Below are 27,500 nucleotides of genomic sequence, written 5' to 3'. Positions count from 1 at the left end.
GGTTTCTTTTCATTTTATTTTTTAATTATTTTTCATGTTCTGTTTGCCATCTGTTGATAAAAGATGGTTGTAGAAAACTCAACAGTACTACACAATGGGAACTTTTTTGTAAAATCCTATTCATAAAAAAGGGGAGGGAAAGAGTATAAAAGCAGTGCACCTCTCTAGACTGAGGCTCATAGCTGGTTCAGCTGATACAAATTAGCCACTTCTGGAACTAAATCTCTTTTTTTTTCTTTCCAGAAGATACTTATTTTGGGTAATTTTTAGTATCATGAATAGTAGAATGAAAAATCCACTTTCTGCCACATCTATTATTCTTGTTCTTTTATCTAAAACTATGTAAATCAATTATGATAAAAGATGTATCAACATATAGAGCAATTATGTCATAAACCACCTTCTGCTCAGAAACTTAGCTGAAAGTTCATTCAATCAAGTATGTGAGCCTGCCAAATTAAGAAAATAAAGCCTCTATTAACAAGAGCCCATTGTGAAAGAAAGCATATAACCTGGTGAGTGCTAGGCTGCTTTGTACATAATCCTGTAAGCACAGCTCAAATCCCCCAAACCCTACTTACAGGGTTATCTGTAGCTCTCCCTGGCAAAGCTACACCTCCACATTGCCAACCATGCGGTTGAACACGTATGAAAATGCCCATACACACTTTTTACAAGCTGTGTTTGCATTTATCATCTGACCTAAAGGAGAATGTATTTTGTTTGTGAACTAACAGTTTCCTAAAGGCAGAAAGTAAGTCGTAACGTATCTGCAGAAATAATACGTTATTAACATGAAAAACAACAAGAAAAGTATCTCCTGTAAAACACACTGAAGAACAATGCTTGGCCACAGGATGAGGAGTACTTGGTTTTCATACGGCTTCTAAAAGTAACCAGTCATGCTGTCATTACAGAAACACCACTGAGAAAGCAACAGAAATGTGCCCACAAGGAAAGAAGTTTATTCTCTAATCTTAGAAATAATCTTCTAAAGAAACAACTGTTTTGGGGAATTAAAAAAAAAAAAAAAGGAAAAAAGAAAAAAAAAAGATATCCAAGCATTTGTGTGCCATTGCAACACTAAACTTAAAACCAAACAAAAAGCAAACTAGAACATTCAACAACTTGGGATTACCAGAAATCGCAGCACATATTAAACTGCACAATGTATCAATTCATCTATAGAGGCAGAGGGTCACCAACTTAGCACACACACAGTGCCATGAGAAATACAGGCAGTCTACCTCTGAATTTCAAATTTCCCTGTTCATCCTGGTAGGAATCATGACCTACCTTGATGGAGTCTTTATGTCATAATGTACCTTAATAAACCAGAGGAGAGGAAGCAGGAGAGATTTTATCTGCATGTCGCAAAACAGAAAATCTCATGTATGTGCCACATTTGTAGGTACAAAATACATACCTTAACATAACATACAGACAGCCTGGTTTGGAAAACATCTTGACATTTTAGAGAGCAAAATCTATTGCAGCCTAGGCACATGTCCATGTCTCCAAACAGCCTGCATTTCTAAAACCATATCTAAGGACATTTTGTAAGCATGGTCTAGGATTTTATTGCTACTTTACATTAAAACAGTAAGAACCATGTGGTATAACTTTGACTTGAACAAAGGTGGAATGAGTTTTGGGATAGAAGAGTATTGGTATCTCCTCTCCTTGCAAACCTCACCTGGGGCTAGTGGAGCTTTAATGTAAATACTTGTCTTGCACAATTTCAACACATATGTGCACAAAACAAAAGCTCTTGAAGCAAGCCATCTCTTCCATCTCCTGACTTTCAGAGCCAAGGGGACAGCCACAGGCCCATAGAGCGATGCAGCAGCACAGCTCCACAGGGCTAATGGCCAGGTACCAGTGGGAAGAGGTGAGAGCAGAGCTCAGCCCAGGCGAATGACCCTCTGGCCAGCAGGCACACCTCCAGCTGGGCACTCCAACAGCCCCAGCAACTGCAGCGCAGCATACTGAGTTAGATCGTACATAGGTGTTCTCTCGCAAGCAGCACGGCCATACAGACATCCACTGCCAAATCCACCCTAATGATCAAAAAGATGAATTTACCACTCTTACAGGAAAAGCTATTCAAGGAGTGCTTATGAGCCTAGCCAGGTAGCTGCTACATTTGTACAAATTCTCACAAAGCTGGTGCAAGTCTAAAGTACAGAAGGACTCCAGGACGAGGCACAAAACCACACGCAGTTGAGCTAAGTAACTCCAGGAGCACTTCACAGCTATTAAAGTCCATCACACAGAATGCTAACAACAGCAAATAGCCAGGCAACCTACGTGACTATATCTTGATACATCTCACAACAGCTTCATTTAGCTTAATGTAATACATTACAAAGGCAGCACAGAAGTTAACATTAGTCAACAACATAATGGACAGATAAGTGTCTCACCATGGTTAAGAACATACCCAGGTTCCATTATAAGCTCTATATTTAGCCCCTCCTTTGCTCTCTCATCTCAAATTGTACAAATAGCAAAATTTGCCTGCTTGAAAATACCACACTGAAGTCAAAGGGAAAAGTTTCTGAGAACTCATGAAAAAAAAAATGACAACTTATTCAAAATTAGGCACTATTCTGGATTCTGCCATAAAAGTGTAAGGACACTAGGGGAATGCACAATTTTCCATTTGATACCTGGCTACAACTCATTTTAAGGCTCATCCCTAGAGAAGCAATCTTTCCTTATTTGATAGTGAAAACTCTGCCTTTTGGATGTTGAAAGTATTTAGCATTCTTTATAAGAGCCCTGACTGTCAACTTGCAGCAATAGGTGCGTCACAAAACAACAGACAACTGCTTTCTCCTGCTGCCAAATACTCAAGTTACTTTTAGGTCCATTGAAAGTTAACATTATATATAGAGACCTAGCATAGAGGTTTCTCACTGTGCTTTACCAATTGGGTAAATTTTATCCCAAAGGTTCTTTGGATACTAAGGTTATTATGTGTCAATTTGTACAATGAGCAAAAGCAAAACACTTCCCAATATACAGTCTACTTTTAAAAAGCACAAACACAAAAATATACAATCCCACTTTACTAACAAGAGAGGCTGAAAATTTGTTGAGCCCTTTTGGAGGGTTTTTTGTTTTGGCTTTTTTTGATTGGGTTTTGTTTGCTTGTTTGTTTTGAAGTTCAAGCTTTTATTTTTAAGCTTTACAAAAATAATTGGCTACTCTGAGAGGAAAAAGTTATGAACATTTTCCAAGGACACTGCAACTAAGAAAAGGATATAATAATAACTGAAAGAAGCTTTCAATGCAGGAAGGAGATGAGAGTTTAGCTGTGACACTTGCTATGTGTTCTCCACAGAAAGCTTCAAGAGTTTGCACCATGAATTGTGCAAAACTTGAATAACACATTGACAGTTTCTAAACATTACTACAGTCAAAAATCTAAGAAGACCCTACCATATATCTGAACTTGTGAGACAGCAGTAAAACATCTGTAATGACAGACATGTTTCTCAAGTGTATCCCAAACTCTGATTTGCTGTATGACTTCAGTCAAGCTATTTCATCCCTTTTCACTTTCTCTTCCTCTGTAGTTATTGCAATAACCAATATGCCTCATTATATACTTTTGGGTCAAGTTCCTTTTAGATTGAAAAGCAGCTTCACCAATGTTAATGAAATTGCATACTAACACAGAATTTGGCTTTCATATTGTGATGTTATAACTAATTAATGCTTAAGAAATTATTTGCAGTCATCTGTAGTAACAAGCTACATAAGTGAAGTTATAGTTGACATAATGAAAGTACCTAGGGGAAAAACCAAAACACAAACCAAACCAACAACAGCATGCAACTGCTGCTGCTGACATGCTCATGCCAAAAAGAGCATGTGACAAAGGTTACAAGACATTTACATGTTCTCCTGTGCTCACTGGTCCTTACTAACTCAACAGCTCAACTTTTTCAGGTTTTCCATGATGCCAACACCACTGATAAATCCATCATCAGATGGATTTCAGTTCTCAACAGATTTCAGCATATTTTCCTCTACCTGCCTTCTAAGGAATGCAGAAGAAACAGCAGCCCACACCGTGGGTCAGGTTTAGTGTTGTCCATAACAAAGTAAAAGGTGCAGAGGGAGTCACAAGAGCCACAGCACCTGCACGGTTCCCTTTGCTATGCTCACCTGCAGTAAGCTTCTTTCCTGAGCAAGCACTGGAGCTACATTCTTTAGCCTATTCCAAGTAGGGCCTTGACAGAAGTGATTAGTCAGTTTGTACAGTCATACTTACATAAGCCAAGCTACTTTGTTTAAAACAAAATTACCTTCCACACTTCAACAATGTACACAGCAAGAAGTAAAACATAATGGTTTATAGAAATCAAGGTCCTTTTTAAACAAATTGCTCCAACATAACTCTTCACCTAAAACTAGCAAACCTCATGCTTTCCTGGTGCCATTTTAAAGACTGCCTTTTTAACTTTGAAGGTGAAATTTTCTAAGACTCCCGAAAGTGAAGTGCCCAGTTCTTAATGAAATTAAAATGAGATCCAAGTACCAAACTCCTTAAGAACTGGTAAAACCTGAGAGTGGTCAGCACAAGACTTTCAAATTGCTTTCTATCAGCACTAAACCAAGAGTTTTACAGCCAGGTAATGAACTCCTGAATGTGGCACAAGAATCCTGCAGGACATTTTGCTGAGGCAACAGGTATTGTCAAAATACTCTACCTCGCCTTACAACATGATTTTATATAAGCTGGTTTGATTTTTTATAAGGAAAATAGAAAATATCTTGAGAAAAATTAAAGAATGTGGACAAAATTGTCCTGTGAGCCCACAGCCTTAAATGCTTTTCAACTGTACATAGTAAAGTGGACCCTGGGTCTAAGCAAGGCCTCTGGCTATCACTGCAGTAGACACAAAGAACAACATCAAGTTCAAACAGAGTTGTCATAATACCTTCACACTCTATCAAGATACAGAACATCAAAGGAAATACAAGAAATAATGCAGAAATTATAACTGCTCTTAGATTCTATATATATTCCTTTATCATATAGCATTAGCCATATGGCATCAATTACATATCTTTTACATACTACAGCTTCAAAGAAAAGTGGAAAGATAGGGAAAAGAGATGAAGTTTAATAAACAAGGGCCGTATTTGATTTGGGTGAAAAGTACATCGTACTGTTCATTCAGGAGATCACAAAGACAGCAAACTTCTGGGGTTGTGAAAAGGTAAATGAGCTATTTCTGACATTTTAGACTAAAGGAAGCAAAGAGCTCATCATTTTATGGCAGTATTTTTCTCACAGGGATGATTAAAACAAATGCTGATGAGATGTCCCTAAACATTACACAGGCATCATCAATTACCTGATAAAAAAAGTAAATTCTTAAATGCTGTTCACCAAAAGCCAAAAAAATATTATTTTCAGTTACCTACTGCACTCCTTGCTGTATAGAAACACATTTTACTTTATTTACCTTGCAGCAGCTGTACGTGAGTGCTGCAGTGACCTCTCACTTTATCAGCATCCCTCTATACCTGAAACACCAGCAAGTTCAGAAAGAGCACCGCAGCACAAATTAAATACCCCCATTTAAGCTATTTAAGCTGTGAGATATCATCATTGAATAGAGAAAGCAAAACCTCTACTATATGGAAGAAAAGAATCCTAAAGAGCTTTGTCTCTATGAAATGTATATCCTACAATGTAACAGTTTTATATGGGTATCTTACACACTAAGAGTCATTGTTGGAAACAGAAAAAAAAGCCTTCGGAGCAGAAGCAAATTTCGACTGTGGTTTTTTCCCTCACCACTATCCCTATTTTGAAAGCAGTTCAAAAAACCATTTCATGGCACAAAAGAAACCAAAAATAGTGCTAGTGTATACTTCCAGAAAGATTAACCTCCAACATATCCTAGTGTCTGAAATCAAACATCTGCATTATTTGATCTAATGCTATTAATAAACATGAAAGCTCTGGCACCTGTGAGAGAGTGAAAAATGGAACACAGAAGTATCTTTTAATTAAATATATTAATGGTAAATAGCACTTCAGCAAGGGAATTTTATTTTTTTATTTTGGCTGTAGACTAAATATATACTCAAGTAACTTTCAATTATTTCAATATATATTCATACAACTTTTCTGGTTTATTTGTTTACAAACTTACTTGCTCCCTGAGGTCTCAGCTATCGTGCACAAGCAGCACATTGACAACAGTGCTACAGCAGAGGGAAGACAGGAGGAGCAATACAGCAACACTTCAATGGCACGACCCAATGAAACCTGTCTGAAACCTACTCTAGAATCACAAGGCACAGCTGAAGATCATGGAGTTTGCTAAACTACACTGACTTCATCATGTCAACTGCCACGTAGACCTTTTCCTGGAGTGACCTTACATGACACACAGCAGGCTGCCAGGTGTAAATCCATGGGACACGACACTGGCAAAACTAACATTACATGCCCTCTTCTCCCTGCATGCTCTTTATTCTCTGCTCTTGCCTGAGCAGGAGGGCAGAGGACCAGGAACACAGAAGCAGCAGCAGGGAAAGACAATGACCGCTGGCACTTGCAGCATCTCTTGGGTGCTGCTTTACCTTCCCTCTGGACTCTCCACCTCCAAGGATCTGAATGACAGCCCCCAGCTTCTGCTCCAGGAGGCTGCACCCAGAAATTTGGTGCTCAGGAATCATTTTTACCAAACCTGTGTACTCTCTTTCACAGCTTTCATCAGGAGGGAGAAAATAAATCCTTAGTTCAAGACATAAAGAAAATATGTATTAAACAAGTATATTCTGTTAATGAAACCTATGCTTTAAAGAGATAGAAAATAGAGAGCTAGTTACTACGCTTAATGTCAAACTCTGCTTGCCCATTTAACTGATTTACAGACCCACCTAGCAAAAAAACGCAAGTTTATTTAGTGAAGCAATCAAGAAAAGGCTAAAATTAACATGAAAAATGAGAAGAACATTAACAATAATAATTTTCAAGAGCAAACCTGAAAATGCAGGAAACCACTGGTTTAATTTCTCGGAGTGGTACACATTCAGATGCCACAGTCTTAACTATATTTTTCAACAACAAGCTGATACATTTTCTGTCTGATCATTATAGATTTTGACAATGTCATTTTGGAACCTTGGTTACTAAGATATCAATAATTAAATGCTTTCACACTTTGCTCTTGTAGATACTGGCAACTTATCTCTGTCCTCTGAAGAAGCTAATGGTATAATGGGCAAAACATCAAGTATAATTAAGGAAAATGCTGGTATAAACACCATCAGAAAAAAACAACTCTGAGCAACTGCTTGATACCTCATATCCTGCATTTAGTTTCAAAATAAGGGAAAGTTACTTCTTTCTGGTACCTCTTAACTGGATTTTGTCTGTGTTTAGAGAAAGAAGTACATACTGTAATTAACCACTTAATAGCCTCTATGTATACTCTCATTTTCTAGTTAAAAAAGTAACTGGCTGAAACAGCAGTAGCCCATTACAAGAAGCATCCTTCTCCTTTTGTCTTTTCCTGCAGAAAGGCTCCCTACAACACAGAAGTGCTGAAAGTCACAAGCCTTGATTTGCAGAGAAGATACTGCAACCTGGTGATATCTGAGAAAGGAGGAGCGGGAAAGGAAGAATTAAAGAGCGCAAAGTCTGTATTATACCTATAAGTACATAAATCCTCCCTAACTGGGGAAACTCATACATGGAAATTTGAGGTGAAAAGCATCTTCCTAAGGACACACGTGGGGGTAGCAAGAATTGAAAAAGCATGTGAAAAGGTAACTTTATTAGAAAACTATTACTATCTTGATGCTGTCACTGTGAGAAACCAAGGCAGAACAGATTCATTTGGCTGAACAGTGGATGCAGCTTTATACAAATGATTAATACTTGGCAAACCCGCTTCACTTGGCTTGTCACCAGCAAGCTCACTACACTTCCTTCCCAGCTCTCCATTGTATTTCATATAACGACAAGATGAGATGAAGCTCCCATGTCCAGATCAAATGCAGAAAAACCTCAGGAGAAATCTGAACAGCCAATTTTGCTGCAGTAGCAAAGGACAACTTCAATCTTCAGGGGACGTCGTCTAACCTTGTACCCAAACTCAACAAGCATCTCTGTCCCATTACTGTTCTGTTCTGAGCACGGCACAGAAACAGTGAAAAATAAATTACTTTTTTTTAAACCAAAACATATTAACAATAATATACAGCACTCTTTTACATCATCTCAGAGAAGTTCCAAGCATAACCACGCAATTGAGTGATAAAGCACGACCATCTCAGAACATTCCTGGAGGGTGAATATTAAGGGCTCTACGACTGCATTACACACTCCACAAATGAAGAACAAACACAGAAAAACGAGACGAGGACAAGATGGGTAGGAGGGGTGCTTATCATCTGACCTGCTTTTACTGAACAGCTGGAGCTAGTCCGAGGACCCCCTTGGCCCCAAAAGACACTGAAATGTGCTCAGTAGCAAGTGTCTCTGAGAAACAGAAAAAACATCACAACCTGTTACCTGACCTATGGAAAGTGGTCCCCCCGAGAACAGCAATTGCATGTTGCTGCATAGCTTTCCTTTTAAAATGCACAATCCTATAATTATTTACACAGAAATGCTTTTCCATTCCTGGATGTAACATTTCAACATTCAAGTTGGTGATAAAGTTCTTACAAAACCCATATTAGCTCCACAAATGTTTATCTTTAATCTACAAATAACTACATTTGGAGAAAATGAAATGCTGCCTTTTCATCATTAAATTATGCAAGACTTGCAATCTTCATGAGTAAATTTGTTGCAATGAAAATGGACATCTTGGTATGAATTACAAAGGACTGGAAAATCTGAAGTACAAATAAGCCACCAAAAAAACTACAAGAAGAAATATTACAGGAACCAGTGTGTCAACCCTAATTGTGTAATTACTTTTTGGCTTGGTCATATAAGCTAGAAGCAAGAAACAAGAGACAATGGTAATTTCTTACTGCTGAAATGAAGGTGTCAAACTGTCTTGTATGCTCTGCATGCTCTAAGCTAAAGTTTACATTTATATCATGTTACTTCAATTACGATCTTAAAAGAGACTTGAATACTTCAGCCACATTAGGCCAGTATTCATAAATGTTAAACACACACACATTACCAGTTGTCTGTGTAAATATATGTTCATACATGTGCTTGGTCTTAAAAATTCTACTGCACAGATCATGTTTGAAAAAAGAAAACTAAGGAAACCTCTGAAAATAAAAATGTACATTTTGAAATGTTTTGCAGTTTTTTTGTCTTGGGTTTTTTTTATTGTTGTTTGCTTTGTTTTCTTTTTTTACTGAAGAATTTTAAAGATTCACAAATGTCAGTCAATTAACATCTACAGCAATATGAAATGCAGTAAAATACAGTAATACTTCTGGGCCTGATTCTAGCAGCCTGACTCACAGTACTCCAATCCCCATGATAACCTTATTTACAAGAAGCTACACACTGTAAACACACAGAATTTTGCCTGTACTGTGACTAGTACAGAGTCAGAGTGGAGGGAAAAAGGTGCAATCAAAAGGCAGGTCCTTACTGCCCCCACTGCTGACCTCTAAGTTGCGCTGCCTTTCTGCCCCCCCTGCATAGAGCTGGAGACATGACCCCCACCCCTCCCGCACAATCCGACAGGGCAAGTCATTAGCTGTCTTTTTCAAAAGCAGCCCAAAGCAATCTTTATGCTACTGCACATTATTGTCACTTTATTTTATAACTTATTTGCTTCCATTTCTTCAATTTGCCTCTTGTGGGATTGACTCTTGGTACAGTACTGACAGATGTGTGTGCGAGTAGAGCAAACTTTATTCTTTGGTAGACAGACAGAAATCAATGAAACAAAGACTGCCTTACAGTAAATAATCAGAACAGAGGGTGGAAGGAAAACAAATGCCAAAAACAGAAACTGAGTATATACAGAGCAGGTACTTGTGTGCATATTCAAAACCACACAGCCATGCTTGGATCGCCTCAAGCAAGCATGACAAAACTTCTAAGACACATTATTATAGATTTTATAGATATATAGTTTTCTACAACTCATTTTAAGAACGTTTTGAGCCATTTTAATGGGATTGTTGTCAAATGCCTATGCACAGAACTGCTTTAAGACTCATAAAGGAAAAAACGCTATAAATAATATATGTTACTAAATTACTTAATGTATCTTATTATACACCAATGCGAAGGCTAATTATTATCAGAGCTACTTACAAGCTACTCTTTGACTGCTCCTTCACTGACTTGGGTTTGAAGTGGCATAACTGTGTGGGTATTTATGGCAAGAAGTAAAAAACTTCCAATGACACAGCAATTACTGAAATACCATATATCAGAAGTTCTTTACAAGCTGGAATACTAAGATTACGCCCAGGAAAATAGCAAATTAGGGACTCCACTTTCCAGTGAATTAAATGGATACATAATAAAGATTCTGCTGCAAAACACTGCATATGTATAAATTCAATTTTTTTCTCTCTGTGTACAAATAGGTATCTATCACTACATATACACTAGATTTCTTGTTATGTAAGTACATAAAGTACAGGAGAATATCACTGTATGTTGTCCATGAGGTGTAATTTTCAGAGGTGCAAATTCTGTGTGGCAATCATTTAAGTCAGTACTATTTGTCTGCAAAATACATATTTAATGGGATATAGTAAGACATATACTGTTGAACAATTTCAGAAGTATTATCCTGAAATAGTCTAAAATGAAGCAGAATAATATGACATAAATAGTTGAAGAATAATTAATAAAGATTGGTGATTTTTATGTATACAACTTTAAAAAAATGCTGTTATTTATATGGTGTGCAAAATCCTTTCTCTTTTATTTTAGAACTCCATAGATTTTTCTGAAGACTAAGGCCAGATTTTAAACCAAGACTTGGATACAAACACTGACAGGAGCAGAAGCCACACTCTCAAGATCCAAGCCCAGTTTTGGCTCATTTTTACCTAGCTTCCTCAATCTCTAGCATAGGATATGAGTAATTGTGACAACTGTAACATTAGCTGTTTTGGCTTTCCTTACACTTTTTCCTCCTTTTCTGTTCCCCAAAGAACTTGATGAGGATTTTTGATTGTTTGTTTTCTTTCCTTCTTAATTTAGAATCATTTCACTGTTACAAGGATTATTTTTTCTTTGCAGTTGCTTAACTTCTACTTCAGTATTTGAATTGTAAAATGTAAAAAAGAAGAGAGCTCTTCCTTTAACAACTTAAAATCCAAGCTCCTTTTTCTTAAACAGCCTTTCTCCTACGTTGAATTACTAACAATAAGAACCTGCCGCCAAACCGTAGCAAACATTAAGCACATATAGCAAAACAAAACCCTGATTTATAAACTCCACCTTAAAAATATCACCTACATATCACTGTTTCATTACAAAGCTGTACACACTGGCATTAATACTCAGAATTCTCCTGTGAAGCAAGGTACATTCTTTCCTCATTTTACAGGTTGAAAACCAGTGTATATGAAACTCAGCAACTTCCCTTCCAAGGAAAAAAAGATCCCGATTCCTAATTCACGGCATTGTGTTGCTACATCTTTTTTTGTTAAACCCAGAGTTGCACACACTACCAAAAAGATGCAAAAAGAGGAAATTTCAAATTTGTAACTACGAAACCTCAACAGCACAGACATTCTAAAGCTTGCTTATGCTGGCAAGCTCTGTAGCTGCGAGTTTCACACACAGAGTAGTCTCACTGTGACTTAAGATAGCTTTAACAATATAGTGATCAAATGGCAGCAATGTTTTGGTATAACCACAAGGATACAGACAGAGGTTCCCTCTTCCCAATTCCTTCACTATGTTTGGATAAATAAAAACCTGATTAATGCTGAAATTTTACTTCTCTAAGTAGTTCTATTCTATGTCAGGAAAGAAAAAACCCAAGAAATTATACCAATGGTTCCCAGTTCCAGCCTCCTTTGGCTGGCACTTAACAGTCCCCACTAACATCTAGCTACACTATGCTTCTAAAAAACTCTGTGTTCTGCATATGTAGTGTAAGAAAACCCTGAGTACATGTTTTAGGAGTGGAAATGAATGAGAGCAAAAAGTTTAAAAGGCTGCTGTGACCAAACTATGTATATCACTGAGTATCAATACTCTCTTACACTTCATAAAATGTATGTTGGAAAATCATTAGTTCAGTACATAGACTTACACCAGATTATGAATAGACCTAAATCCAGGAACCTAATCTCTCACTGCGATATTTTCTTTCCAAGAAAAAAATACATGTATATTTATATAAAAGTTAGGCCTTCCTGAACCATGTACTCCTAGTTTTGATGCCTGAATTCAGCTCTTGTGTTTACAAGTTTTGGATCCAATAAAGACACACATAATAAATAAATATATTACTGTGTATGGTCCAAAGTTCTATTTAAACTCCAAAATACCAGCATTTAACAGACACTTCTGACTGAAGGTCAGTTTTGTGAAGTTATTTCTAATAAGTAGGTCTCAGAAAAGAGGAGAGCCTGTATATCAAAGAATGTATTTATGACAATTTGTTTACATAAATAGTTTGAACATGAATTTCTTTTAAAAGTCATGCCTGCTTTCAGACAAAGCAAGATAATACAGCATTCTAAATAGCAGAGATTTAGGTAACAATCTAAAACTGCATCCTCGTAAGAGGATTTTATAATGGATTGCTGACAGACTTGAGATGCCATCGAGGGCATGGCCACGACAAAGCTTTAAGGGAGTATGTGATGAAAATATTCTCATGTTACACAATTTGTGGGGGTTGATTCACCATCAAATTAAAAACAGCATCTTTTTTTTTCTATTTTTTGTACCTCTTAATAGCTTGTTCACCTTTTTTTTCCCATTTGTGCCACCAATATTTCAAGTCTACCTTGACCTTATTTTTAATGTATTTTACATACACACAGGCACCAGAAGACAATAATAGTAATAATAATACAGCGTAATATGGCTAAAACGCAACTTCGAACTTCAAGAATGCAGCTGTAATTTATATTCTGTCTTTCTTTGCCATGTTTTGTCATAACAAACAGAAGTAAAAAACTCTGATGAAGACACATTTTGAGAAAATGTCATTTGCACAGAGATGAAAACAAACCTAGCAGTTATAGGAGTCCTGATTTGCTTTGGTGTTACCCACCCTGCAGCTGCTAAATAGATCGGGTACAATGCAGCCAGCACACAACACACAACTGCCTATGAGCATCCAGACTGTAGCTAGTAAGTGGCAATTTTTACTGATTTTAGCAGCAAGTCCATTTTAGATAGCAATAAAAACCAGCAAACAAAGGGAAAAAGCTACTGGGGAAATAACAGATTTGCCAGAGATCATCCACTGAACTTCACTAGCAGAAGTGGGAAACAACCTTTACACACAGAAAAACAACTATCCTCCTTTGACTTTCTTCAGAAATACTCAGAGGGCGAAAAGCATTTTTTTCACATGCAAGAATGTGCAAAACCCACTGATTCAGTACAAAACTATCTACAGAAGATAAAGGCAGCTGTGGTGTTCTGACGCTGCAGTCTAAACACCGGGTGATAGGCCTTGCTCCCTCCGTTTTCAGTGATAGCAGACACTGTGTGCCTGCCGACAATATCATCATTATAAACTTTATTACTACGTTTGGTATTTCACTTAGATGTCTCGCAGCCGATTGCCGAGACACTGCATAGCGTATCCTTCTCCCACACGCTTCGTGGCTATTTACTGAATTCCAGTATAACCTAACCTGTTAATGCTTCTGGAATGTATAAACACAGTTAACTGCTAAATTCCATGGAGCTACATTTCAGAAGTAACCACTAAATAAGTTGGTTGCTAACAGTTGAGGAAGATCTTGACTTGTTGAATAAAGTATCGTCATGGGATAAGAAAAATCAAGATGACATTTTTAGGGAGACATGACATATTATCCATCAGAAGATGTAATTTTGTAGTCAAAGAGTAAAGAAAGAGTGCAGGTTAAGAATAGAATCAACGGCCAAATTTACACAATGCTGTTACCTATCAATACAGACTGACTCTGACACTTCTGTCTTAATACTTAACACTATTCTGCATATTAACAAAAGTTTATTGCCATTGTCTAATTATCCCAAAACAAATTACAATATTCCACCTGATTGAATGCTATCAAACAATATGTCCATTCCTGACTGGATCATTAGTATTACATTACATCCTCTTAAGAAAAACAACTGCTTAGCATCTACTTTCAAATCCTTAAATGTTCTTAAGCGCTTAAACATGTAGTACTTGATAATGAGAACCCAACTAAGAAGTGTCTGTATCTTCATTACATCAACAACGAGCAGAGGCACAGCACAAAGTTACCACAGGTGAAATTCCACTCCTTAAGCTGATACTACAGGTTGGTGAAAGTCCAGTTGAGTCAACAGAGACAGCAGCAGAATCACAATTGAGTTCAGTGGTCTGGGTCTTAGAAAGAGCAAACACACTGGAAGCACCACTCCCCTTGAGCTTACTCAAGAACAGTGGCAGTACAGATTGCTCTAAACTTTTTCTTCAAGCTATCAAAAATAAAATCAGTCTATAGAAACCTGGAAAAGTGATATAATCCCCAGGAAACTCCTGAGCCAAACTAAAATCCAGCTGCAGTTAGACTTGAAGATACTTTTTGGCAAGTTGTGGGTTGTCCAAGAATGTTTGCCCGGATGAGCACGGCTGCAGTCAGCTGAACTGAAGGAGGACTGGATAGCCTTCTTGAGGTTCCCTCCACATTTATGTCCTACTGTTCTGCAACATCAAAGCAGATCTAGGAGAGCAACTGAAGCTCTCCAGCCCACACCACTGAAGTTCATTTTTACTGTCCATACTCCTAGACTGCTTGACCTACCTAAACAGCCAATGTAAAGCTGCTGTATGCAAAGTGACAGGCATTTGCTTTCGTTAAACAGTTCTCAGATATCATCTATCACATATAGGTCTGTGAGACACAGCAGAAAATTCTTGCCCTCACAGATTGGATGGAGCCATGATGAGGATGATAGGCTTTTGCAATAATGGAGCAGTGCCATGCACCAGGCTCCACACAAGTGCAAGGAGCTGAGGTCATGGGCAGGGGAGGGAAGGGGGAGCTCAAAGTCCCTTTCACTCTTTGATAAATACAGCCGTAAAGAGAATGGCTTCGTCTAGTCCTCAGCTCCTTAATCACACTAAGAGGTGGTACCATTATACCCAGAGAATCAACTCTTGTAGACTCAAGGAAGAATCTAACACCTCCTTTCTCAATGCAGGTGCATCCCTAATTGAAGATATCCAATCACAAGAATGTAAACTCCTTAGGTTAAGAAACTTCCTTCTAAAGCTGAGCACATCAGTGATCTGACAGGCTGCAACAATTGTTACACACTCAGTTTTTAAGACAAGCACACAAAAAATAAACCAAACAACCCAAAAAATCTACCACCTCCCCCAAACAACCCCCACACACACACACACATAAAAACTCCACAAAAGGGCATCTCTGCTGGATGTAGGCAGCAAAATTTGGAGGACTCAAGATCAGTACTATTATTACGGGTTTATGCTACACCTGCCCCTCATGAGTTAGCACTGCCTTATGTTGGGCACAACACACAAACATGCAACACACAGACATTTCTACTTACGCAATGTAACCAAACTATGTAAGCTGATAGAGTAATCTAAGTATATTCTTTTGGTCCTTAAAATAAATCATATTGATCATTTTATCACAAATTTGAACTATATTGCCATGACAGTCACTGGTAGTGAGGTTTAGTTAGCAGAATGTTTGCATCAGGGTAAAATGAAGTTCTTTTGTAGACATCAAGCTACAAAACATCTATAGTGTCTACAAAAGAACTTCTTCATTTTACTCTAATGCAAACATTTTGCTAACTAAACCTCACTACCAGTGACTGTCAAGTAACAAGACATTTTCCTTTGAGAAATGTTAAATACTTCACATTTTCACGACCCAGCACAAGTTTCAAAAGGATAAGTTTGTTTTGTAATTTGTTTATTGCTTAATCATGAAGCCCAGATTGAGCACTTGAGTCACACAATTCTGCATTGCACATTCCTACAAGAATGTGCAGTAAAATTTTATTTGTCCTTCATTCAGCTTACTGCTTGCTCCTGCTTATTCAGCTAACCATCTCAGACTGAAAGGCAAGCGCATAGCGAGGTTCCACTGCTGCTAGAATATTTTACACAGAAAACACATAAGCGTGAGGAAATAATGCACCGCTATTCTCATATATTACATCGGAGTATTTGCTAACTAATATAGATAGGAAGCATTTTATTGCAGGCCCAGAGCAAAAACAAAAGAAGACAAGGTATCCTGGGTAAATGATACATTTCAGCACATAAAAACCCCACTCACACACTCTCTTTACTGTTTCGTATTCTACTGTCTACTTTTCAGATATTCCTTCAATAAAATTTGCAACAAGTTCAACCCAGTTAGTCCGCCAAGTTTACATCACTTTACTCATAAAGTGAAGGCTGTTAGCAGAATTATACTCTTAAGCACAAGCTGCCTAACTCATTAAACTAACATGGCAATTGCAAAGGGATCTGGGGGTTAACTAGAAAGCAAAGTATACATTTAACTCTGAAACAACAGTTGGGATTTTGAAGATAAGTGAACAAGAGTAACATATTAATACAGATATTCCTATTTTGGGGACCACACAGTGATACAGATATCTGGCTACCACTCTCCTATTCTGTGTGGTACTAGTCCTCCCTCTCCCTTCTCCTGAAGGCATTTTCACTCCTGCTCCTTTCTACGTAATTGCCCTACACATTAGACTGAAAGTAGCAGTACTCTGGCATGATGACTTGCATCTGATGATTCCTTCTCTTCAAGGATCTGCTCCAGATCATGAGGTGACGTGAGTTAGTCATCTTGCACCTATGACAGTAAGCCCATTATCTTTTACCCCTGTCATCTCTGAAGAGTATGCTAGAAAATATGCTGAATAAAACAAGATACTTTTCATACTTGACATCATATAAGTAAGTACATAGCAACATATTTCAAGCATTTCAATGCATTGTGGCTCAGAGACTGAAGGATGTTCACTTAGAGAACACCGGGACATCCTCCAAGCTTCAGGCTTAGCTTGCAGAAGACCTTTCTTAAGCACACTGCTGACAAATTGAAAAGCAGAGATAAGAAATATTTCTGTTTCACTGCACAGGCTTGTAGGACTGAAACCCTAAAATCACTGTGCATATAAAAGACGGAACAGCAAGCTAGACTGAGAGGAATAAAAAGGGCAACTAACCTTAAAAATGTGGAATAAAAATACTCTCTCATGTTAGAAATCTTCAGAAGAAAATACACATTCTCAATCCTTTAAAGAGACAGCACTCTCTACAGACAGTGAGAAACAGCCTGGGTCTCTTGCAGCGAGGAGAACAGACCTGAAGACTATGTCAAGACAGCTGCACTGTAAGAGGCTGGAATATATAACTGTATTTACTGGGGTAGATGGGAAAAGTTAGACACTTACTCAGTTCAACAAAACATAGGGCACAGTTCAGCCAGGCACGTTATATACGTTTCCTCAAGATACTTCTCTCAGTACACAAATGCCCCCTTAAGTCAGTGGTTCCTACTGAGATACTACATTCTGCGTAACACAGAGTTAAACACTGGCAAATGCTTGATTATTATTTGACTGTTTATTTTAAACTCCCTTTGTACATTCTTCCACCAGTTAAATCAAAACAGTTTACTATCTCTAACGGTGTTAATGTTTGACATATTCTGTTCATTTTTCACTTCACCTGAACAAAAATGCAATCTAGTTTTAGCACATTCAGTACCGAGGTATTTCAACTTTCTAAGCAGTTTTCTTTATGCAAGTGGAGAAACAACCTTCATTTGGGGAAGGATGAGAAAGGGGCTAGGACAGAAAAAAATCCGTTAGTAGAATCTAATCTCTTTCACCTGTGAATCAATAAATATTGCAAATGAGGAACAGCTCTTTTGCCTTGCCTCAACACCAAGCACATAAAGGACTAGGGAAAATCAGAGGGAAAAGACGCACCTCGATGAGCAGAAGAAAACAGATTATTACAGGGAACTTTTGTCTATAATCTGCTAAGAAATCACTATCAGACTAAAAAATAGCTGCCTATATGCCAACATGCAGCCATCTATCCATATGTCTCTTATCCAACATTTTCTTGATGTCAGCACTATATATCCCTCTATTAGGGAACTACTGCCACAGTTCCTCTATCAGTAAATAAAACTGTGATCAGCAGATCTGAAATACAGCAGCTACTTGAAAAGGTATCAGAGGTGTTGATATGTGAAAAGGAGACAAATCCATTTCCCAGCAAAGAAGGGAAGAGCTCTATAGCCATAAACATGTCACATCATGTGCAGGCATGACTATCCCACAATTATTTAATACACAAAAACACGCTAGAGGAAGCGCTGCATACCCATAAACAAACATATGCCTATTTACCCTGGATAGGCACAGGGTCTACACATCCATGATGAAAACCACCAGCAGTATGTCATACTGAATTATCACCACATAAAGAAAAGTTGGCCTAATTTAAGAAATATTTGCCAGCAGCTCTGGACAACATCCTAACTTTACGTGAAAGCTCTATGCTATTAGCCATGGGTGGTACTGACTCTGGTCACACAGTGTATGCTTCTAAACCTAATGCCAGTATGTACTGCCATGCTTTTAGAGAGATTTCACTAGATCTCACACACATTTTGGCAAACGTTACGTTCTGAGGAGCCACTAATAGGAAATGTTAATTGAGGCTACAGATTTCTCCAAGTCATCCAAGTTAACTTCAGCCTGAGCTTCCTACTACCAGTATTGAAACAAATAGCTCTATGCAGCAGATGTGTCATATCCAGTACTCAGATGGTACTCTGTTTCCTTCTTAGCTGTGTTCTCTCCTCCTCTGAGTAAATACTGGAATGATTACAAGTGAAATAGGGCGCAAGAGCAGAAAATGTGATGCAGGCTACACACAACTAACAGAGAACCTGCTTTTGACACACTGCTACAAAGACTTATGCAAAGAATAATCCAAGGAAGTGGCCGGTGTGAAAGAGATGGGGTGTGTAACAACTGTGTGTAAGATTTTAATGCCCAGTATTTCACAGCATAGATCCTTGCAAATCTTGCTGATGATCAACAGCAATAATCTAGTTTTGATACTGTAAAGAATAGGTTTGTTCTGGCAGTACATCCTTGAAGTTTCTTTATCCAGAGTAAAGAAGTAGGAAGTCAAAAATGGAAAAAATGCAAAGGGAAGGAACATGGAAGCTACCTCTGCTTCACAACTGACAACATTTTTCTTAAAAAGAAACTCTAGTAATATAATCATCATACTTCTGTTCCCCCGTGATCAGGACTTCCACAGACATTTTAGCTGCCCCAAAGTTGGGGCATTTTGGATGACATGAATACTCTGCGCCCAACAACTAAAAATATGATGATGTTCCATTCTCACAAAGATTTCCCACACTGCAGCTTCAGACATCTGGCTCTTCAGCAACCAGTTGCAATTTGTGGACTGACAGCAGTATGAGCTCTACCCAGCTGTCCTGCAAACACTGGTCAATGCTGCTCAATGCCAAGAGTGCGTTCTTGTGCTGGGGCATGGTGCACCTGCTACCAGAGTATCAAAACTCACAACTGAAGAGTTGGAAATTTAACTTTGTAGCATCCTTTTATCATTCCAGCTAAAAATAATAGGATTGCTGGAAAACCAGGATCAAGAATCACCTCACAAGAGCCTGCTATTCCATGGGCTGACTGGAAATAAGATAGGCACTGCTTCAACATCTTTCCTATAGTCAGTGAAGAGCAATACCGCAGACTTGTCGAGCTCTGCCTGCCTCGCTGGTGGCAAAGCTAGTGCAATTCTGAGAGTTGCTATACAGGATAGTGAACCAGACAATACACTGAAAAGGTGGCCCAGAATGAAAAGCCTGGCTGAAAGCCATAGGACCCTTACTAGGATGGACTAACCGCACACTCTAGTAACTGCCAGCAAAGATAGTAAAGCTGAAAGAGGCTTAGTGCAAGCATGCAGGAGATTTGTGACAGAAAGTTAGAACTCCATGTCAAGCCTTTCATGCAAACAATAAATATTACTTCTGCTCATAATCAGACTTTTCTCCAGCATCGTCTTTGAATGTTGAACCTTTTTCAATTAATTAAAAACTATGCACTGCAGAGTGCATATTTTATCAGCCCTCAGCTGCTTAAGTGTCTAGAAAAGACCAGGCAGTTTTTCTTTTTTCCAGGCAACCCAGAGCAAGTACTTGCAAGGGTCATATCTTTTTAATTATCTTTTCTCTCTTTGATTAATTATTCCGTCTGACAATAGCGTGTTTCTAATGCTATTCACCTGCCTTTGATGATTGACAACTTTTCTGTCTGATTCAAAGCAAACAGCTGCTGCCATGATTGCCTAGCAACCAGGATGTGATGGATGAGCCCCAAAGATGGATGGCTGCAATAAATCATGTCTCCAGCTATAAAACTGAAAAAAGGGATAAGAATAAAAGCGAACAAAAAACAAAACAAGGTTTCTTCCCATGAGTGCACTCAGCTCCTTACCAATTACACCTGAAATGGACTTTGTGTCTATTAATAGCAAAGTTTTCTAATCAGTAAGAATGCAATGATGCCATTTGTATCAAGGTGTGTTTACAATTGTTCCGGCAAATTGGCACTTGTACTTCAATTACCTACTGTGTTACACAAATGCAGTGGTAGGAGATCAAAGTTTTACCTTCTGCTGTTGAAGGCTTTATAGAAAATATTACCTCTTTTCAGGGTATCTTCGTGATGCTGGACTTCAATGAAGTGTATTAACTTGCATTCTCCTTACTTTTGGCAACTAAGAGAGTATACCAAAGGCAATCTGAATTGAACTTGGAGAAGGAGTAACACTGTATTTTGGAAAAACTTCTTCTATGATGCTCACACAAAGTCACTGTTAGCTTTGTGAAACATGTTTTTACCTAAATGATGTATTTTCTACATTAAATGCCCCTACAATTCCCTCTTGCTAGGTAGGTATCTTGTAATCAGACTTCATGTGACAAGTACCGCTTCAAAAATACCATCTACCTGTGCAAATTCAAGACTCGTTCAACAAAAAGCCATTCTCATCTAATTTTACTTGCCATTCCTGTCAATCATTCCATTTCTCTATGATGTGCCACACAAGAAACATCCAAAAGTTTGCTGACTCAGAACAAGTTTAACCAGGCTGTGTATCACACTTGCCCAGAGATGCTTCTGCACAAACATCCCATCACTTCAAGTTTTGGCACTACCTATTGCTGAAGCTGCTCTATTGCTGGAGCATTGCTTCCAAGATAAGACCTAATTGCCTATAAAAAGCTGCTTCCTTAATTATTCCAGCAGGTGGGGGTATCCTGGTTCCAGCAAAACAGCTTCAAAAAGGGAAGGGATTGCTCCTGCTATTTCCATGGAGAGAGGCTACTCACCTCCAGGAGCATCCTTGACACCTGAGAGCGAACACCAAGACTAAAGGATTCACAACACTAGGTGAGGAGGGTGGGTGGAAAAGAAAAATGTAAATGCTGAAAAAAAATATGGTTTAGAACTTTGTTTTCTTTTCCATTATGGAACCAAAACGCAGCCTGCTAGCAAAAGGAAGCTGGAGTGTATTCATCTGTTCACAAACACATTTTTAAAGCACATTTTTAAGCTGGAACTGGCAACGCCTAACGATGCCACATCGCGACAGCTACAGTCTTGCTGATATGTTAGTGTTACGTAGGGTATGTCTCTGTGTTCATGCAGAAGGCTTCCTGTATCCTTGCATGGGCCACAGCCTTGTCTACATTCTCTACAATTACCGCAACGCTCTCACTAAAAACTTAACTCTGCCTCTGCCCGTCCCTCTCTCTGTTGTGCAAACACGCACGGAAACCCAGCCCCTAAAACAATTGTAAGGCACTCCTGTAATGACCAGCTAGTATTTGGTAACAAACAATGAGAAAGCAAAGCCATCAATCACAACGTGTACACCGAGGCCTCCACTCTGTCCCAGCTCATCCAACTCTCAAGTTACAGCTTTACACGGCAAGTCTAAATAATATTCAAAATGATAAATGGCACTATAAGCCTGATATCCATCATCAATCTTTTTTTAAGGAACATCCATCTTCAATAATGCACGTTTGAATCATGTGAAACCAAGAGCTCCCAGATTCATTTACACAACCCCCAGCAAGCTGGTGCTGCTTGAGTGATACGTGTCAGCCACCTTGGCCCAACTGCCAAACTTACGAGGAGGGGGGGGAAAAAAAAACCGCAAAAGGAGAAAAATAAAGGAAATAAAAAGAGAGCGAGAAAGAAAACAGGAGGGGAAAGCCTTCAGGGGGTTGAACAAGACGACTTAGCAGATAATATGAAAGAACATAACCTCTTCAGTCACTGTGCCAATCCCCCCCCCCCCCAGCACAGCGGCTCCCTCGTCCCTCTCCCCGCAGCCTGGCTGCGCTGAGGGGAGAAGACAGCAGCGCTGGAGCGGCAGCACCCGTCGCGCCCCCCCGCCCGGCCTGGCAGGGCCCGTGTGATAAATGACACATGTCATTCTGTCGGGAGGGAAGGGTGGGTCAGTGATGTATAGCCCTGCTGAAAAGGAAATCGACTGTTTGGCATGGTGCGGATATTCTCCACCAGGATTTAGTTTCAGAACTCTCAAATGAAATCTCCAGCGTTGCCAGTGCACGCTTAGGGCAGGCCGACCTGCGGCCGAGGCGCTCGGGGGGGGGGGGGGGGGGATTTTTTTAACCCCCCAATGGTTGTTGGTTTGTTGTTGTTTGGGGTTTGGTGTATTTTTTTTTTTTAATCCTCTCTCTGCCCTTCGGATTTCACAAAAAAACTGCTCCACTGACTGGAAACTGCAAAAGAACACACATATATCAAAGTCTTCAATAGTTATGATCCATGATAAAATTTAAATAGGTTGAGGTTTCTATTTTTATTTATTATTTGGGGGGGGGGGGGGGGGGGGGGGAATGGCATGCAGGCTTGACACAAAAGCAAGATAAAAATTAGCATGTTTGAAGTAATCGTCCCACAGCTTGACATCTGCATAGTAAATTTTAAAGGAAAAAAATGTGTCAGGCAGGCATGAGCTGTTCCCTCCCTCCCCCCCTCTTTCATTAGCTCACTGGCAGGGTGGCACTTCTGAACCTCATTACTGCAGGAGGATTTATGAAGCTGAACCCAATGGCAAAGAAAAGGCATCTGTCAATAATTGTAGGGAGCTGCACTCACAGCTTTGAAATCTCATTAAGTATGCAGTTATCAGGCATAAAGATCAAAAACATTACTCAACTCCGACAGAATCTTATGGAGGAACATTAATTAGCAACAGGCCTACAGTACAAAAAAAAAAATTAAAAAAAAAACCCAGACTTCCTCTCACACCTGCCCAACCCACAAACCCAAAGAAACACTCCCCCTCCCTTCAGAAAAAAATCATCCCCAGCATCTGAGACTGATCAAGTACATGAAACAAGAGAGGAAAAAAAAAAGCCAGTTGAGACAGTCTTGGCGGTGAAGAGAGAAAAGGAAGAAGCTGTCAAAGTTGAGAAGGATGTCAGCACTGGCCCTGATTACAAGGGCCTATACAGTTCCCAGGCCTTTTATCATCCCTGCCATCAAAAACAGACTCTGTGTCACAGATGGATGACTGATGGCTGCCAGTCTTGAGCGGCCTCGCCAAGCCTCCAGGAGGCCCCTGCTGAGATCTGGCCCTCCAGCAACAGGCTTGACCTAGCAGGAAAAGGACTGCAGGCACCGAGCCCAGTCCCAGAGATACTCAGCAACAGCACCCTGCTCCGTTCTTCCCCAGAACAATTCAGCAAGAGGTTGGTCAGGGTTTGTTTGTTCAGCTTACAGAAGTTAAATGCAATACTTCTGCCCTCCACGCAAAGGCTGTGCATTATTTGAAAATAACATTAGCACATATGAAAATAAATCTCTCTTTTGCCCACACTAAATGTATCTTTTTCAGCTTGTTGCTAGTTTTCCTTTCAACTGCAAGTCGCACACTCAATTGCTTAGAAAATACAGGAGAGTAAAATATAAATTCGAGGGGAATCATACAAATTCATAGATGAAGCTAGGCCATAAAACCAAGTGACCTTTGCAGCATTAAGTATGGAGTGCAACTAATTAAGAACTATGGCCATATTAACATTTTTTGCTACAGAACCAAGGATATCAGCTACACAGCTTAACCCACCGCACACATTTGTTTCATTTCCTCTCTATCAAAAACTGTATTTGCAAACAGTAACTCAAAGCTACTTGTTAAAAAAAAAAAGGAAGGTTGGGGGGTTGCTGGAAAATCACCTTCTATAGTCTTCTTCCCAACTTGGGACTCTGCCTGAAAAACTCCCTCTCTAGTTACAAGCTGCCCTTCATACATTTTCTATTCCCATAATTTCGCGCTACAGAGAAGCCTCCCACTGTACAAGTCCATTTCTGTTATTTACTAGGTAGTGGATCTTAACACAATCTACACATTGGTCTCATTTCATGAGAGATACAGTGATATTTAACATGTTACTTGTAGCAGTGTTGAAGACTGGCTTCTTAATGAATTACATCTTTAATAGTGCAGAGATATACGAGCACACCTAAGACAACCCGCCAGTCAAAATCTTTTCAATATCTAAAATTCATTCATTTACTAAGTAATGCACTTTAAAATAAGTATTACCTCTGACAAAATATAGAAGCAGAGGTTCTGCTCTAAACAATATTTTTAAAGGAATTTGGCATAAAGTGTTACAATAAGGTGTTTGTATTTTTTCATATGCTTACCATATTATTTTTATTATGTGTAGCATCAAAGTGATTACAGCAATTACATCTAACAGAATTAATTACAGAACATCCCATCATTCCTAAATACATAATGCATTAGAGGTGAGCCAAAGAAAGAAAACATCTTGAGTGTGGTGACTGTTGTTGGAATAATGCTTTCTTTAAGCATAAAGGCGATAGCAGAGAGATGTATATAGAAACAGTGGGGTAGCACAATCAATTGTTAACTACAAAAATCTGAGGATAAGGCAGGTACGTTTTTAACAGAGATACTGACCTGCATAAAGCTGCTCTAGCACAAACAGTCATGTAAAATCCATTAAAGTTTTTTAATCACAAAATACGGAAACTAGTCAACTCACCTAACCAATGTGTTAGTACATAAAGGCAAGAGTGTATGGGTGAAAAGAGTTACAAGGCTTTACGTATGCAAAATAAATTCACTCAAAGCTTCATTAATATTAATTTAAATTCAGAACCCATTTACATTAAATTGTTCATTAAAAATTGCCTATTTTATGCAACATGCATTCTGCAAAGAACACATAAGAAACTGAAACAGGGCTCAATTTAATGATGGAAATATCAAAAGTAAATGAATTTGAATCATTCCAAACGAATAATAAAACAGCTCTCTGCTCTATGCTAATGCGCAAAGTTTGGCGGGACTCTGGTGGAAGGACATGCACACTGCTTTGCTTCCCCCATGCTAAGGCTTGGTAGATGCCCTTTTGACCTCCCCATCACTATACAGTTTTACTGAAACAAGAATTATTTATGGACAGGACCTAAAAAAACCACCTCCTCAAAAATGTTCACTAATTGTGAGCACAGCAAATCAGTTCAAAGCTTGTATTTGTTCCAAGTGATGCCAAGTTTAGCTTAGCTGTTTAACAGCATGCTGAGGATGGGAAGTAAAGGTAAGGAAGGCTGGGAATGGATACATCCCTACTGGTGAACTCCCACACCAACAAATACACTGAACGTACACGATTCCCAACAGCTGTTCTGAATGAAGAAAAGAGAGTCATAATTAATAACACGTGTCCTGACAGAATTAATTAATAATTTACAATTAAGTCTTAAACACAAACTTAGATTATTCTTGAAGAGTCGCACCTTTACTGTTCAAACAGTCCAGGTGATGGCATTGGCAAAGAACTTTCAGATATTTTATCATCTTCTGGTAACTCCTTTCACACTCTCCCTCCAACCCCAGGGAAAGGAAAAAACCCACCCAACAACCTCTACACATTCTCTGAGAAATATCTTAAAGTTGATGCTTGCAAAGAGAAGTGTTTAAATTCTGCAGATTGGCTCTCTACTGAGATGACCAAAATATCTTTCAGGCACAAAATCAGGAAAAGGCAGTAGGATGAATCTTGCAGCCTCTGAAATTAAGCCCTACTTATTTCAACTCCTACACTTCTATTTGTGAAAATGGTAACAAACAATTTCAAGCTTTGACAATGTTCTATTCTGCATTAGCACACTTAAGAAAACTACCATGCAGTCTCTCCTGGACTATGCTTTACATCTTTTGAGCCAATTTTCATGCGTTTTTGTTTTTTCAAATGTTGAAATCAAGAAAAATCAATTGCCTTTTTTTTTTTTTCCATCCTCTGGCTTTAGGTAGTGACACACAAACACAGGCACACAAAAAGCAACGCATCCATTGTTTAGTGGGATTTTTTAAACTAATTTAATGTCTAACTGCAAATGCTGGAAACTAGAATTAATCTGTCTGGATAAAAAAAGGCTTACAGACATTTAAATGCATGTATCGGGACACTTTATCAACCTAACATAAAATTGTCATCTTATCTTATTATATGACTATTTTATGCATGTGTCAAAGAATTTAAAAATGAATGCCTGTCTATTCAGTCTAATTACAACTGCATATTATCTGTCTGGATGTACTAGTCCATATCGTTGTTACCAAATACAATATCCTGTATTCACCTTTCATTTTTAACTTAAGGCTAATAAACCACAATTTGGGTGTAACTAATTTAAAAAGAAAAAAAAAAAAGGGGGAGGGGGAAAACATCTGACACAAACACCTGAGGTAGATTGTTTAGTAAATGACGCTGAAGTACTTCACAGATAAGACAACACAGGATCGCTTTGCAACTGTCTTATTTTCAGTGTTGTATCATAAGCATATATATACACACACTCTTACTTGACAATGCAACACTTAAGGCATTTTCATACTTGATCTACTAGCAGCACCTTTGTAAATAGGGCTGTAGTGAAATTTGACAATTTGCATTTGGATTCACTAGGAAACGGTCATGACATTGGATTCAAATATGGATTAACACACCGTAAAACTAGCAGTGCCAAGGTTTGCTCAGAAAGATAACACGTAAGGTTACTTTACATCCTGGCAAATTATTTCTTTTCATTCACTCTGTGCCACCATATGTTTCCACATAAGCATGCACGTAGTACACTCAAAAATTTACCCCACATTTCACCCTGAAGGTGATCTTTTCTGTAATAGTTTCCACTAACCCTGGAAACAGGGCTGCCA

General features: G+C 38.6%; 1 protein-coding gene across 3 annotated transcripts in view; it reads right to left on the bottom strand.

Annotated features, from left to right (window-relative positions):
• The window catches only part of TSHZ3 (teashirt zinc finger homeobox 3), a 66,182-nt gene that overhangs the window by 32,237 nt on the left and 6,445 nt on the right, over positions 1-27,500 (bottom strand). The window contains exon 3 of one of the 3 annotated variants that reach the window (XR_010306040.1): positions 24,920-25,966. The exons of the other annotated variants lie outside the window; for them this stretch is intronic. The gene's annotated coding sequence lies outside the window, so the exon portion shown is untranslated. Of the gene's footprint in view, positions 1-24,919; positions 25,967-27,500 lie in introns of those variants that run through there. 3 annotated transcript variants of the gene reach the window in all.

Source organism: Pogoniulus pusillus, chromosome 20, assembly GCF_015220805.1.
Source record: "Pogoniulus pusillus isolate bPogPus1 chromosome 20, bPogPus1.pri, whole genome shotgun sequence".
NCBI lineage: Eukaryota > Metazoa > Chordata > Aves > Piciformes > Lybiidae > Pogoniulus > Pogoniulus pusillus.
Note: the sequence above shows the minus strand (reverse complement) of the source record. Positions and strands in the feature narration are given on the sequence as shown.